This window comes from Tarenaya hassleriana, unplaced genomic scaffold, assembly GCF_000463585.1.
Source record: "Tarenaya hassleriana unplaced genomic scaffold, ASM46358v1 Cleome101, whole genome shotgun sequence".
NCBI lineage: Eukaryota > Viridiplantae > Streptophyta > Magnoliopsida > Brassicales > Cleomaceae > Tarenaya > Tarenaya hassleriana.
Genome location: NW_010960299.1, coordinates 394,374 through 394,843, shown reverse-complemented (window position 1 = coordinate 394,843; position 470 = coordinate 394,374). Strand labels below are relative to the sequence as shown.

Genomic DNA, 470 nt, shown 5'->3' with positions numbered 1-470 from the left:
GAAGTCCTCTTACGAACTTCTTAACCCTTAAGGTCTCTGTTTGCAGCATCTCACCTCCATATCTAGCCAATGAATTGAATTCCCTCTCATATTCTTTCACTGAACGATTTCCTTGTTGAAGGCTAATAAGCTTCATCGCCATCTCCTCTTGTACTCCAGGTGAGTAATATTTCTCTCGAAATGCATGGACGAACTGCCCCCAAGTGAACTGATAGTTTACCCCAAATGGTTGGACAACTGCTTTCCACCAGTGTCTCGCCTCTCCATCCAGATGGTAGATGGATATGTGTGCCTCAAAAAGATCAGGACACTGGATAAGATCAAATATCTGAGTCATCCTATCCAACCAATCCTCGGCCACAGCTGGATCAGATGTACCACCAAATCTTGGAGCTGTACGACGCTCCACTCGATCAAGGAACTGGAAAAATTCCGCATTCATCACAGGTGGTGCAGGTGCAGGAGCTGCA

At 46.0% G+C, this 470-nt stretch overlaps 1 protein-coding gene across 1 annotated transcript in view; it reads left to right on the top strand.

The window, feature by feature from the left end:
* Positions 1–470, top strand: part of LOC104804938 — a 10,708-nt gene that overhangs the window by 1,089 nt on the left and 9,149 nt on the right. The gene's annotated exons all lie outside the window — the stretch shown is intronic.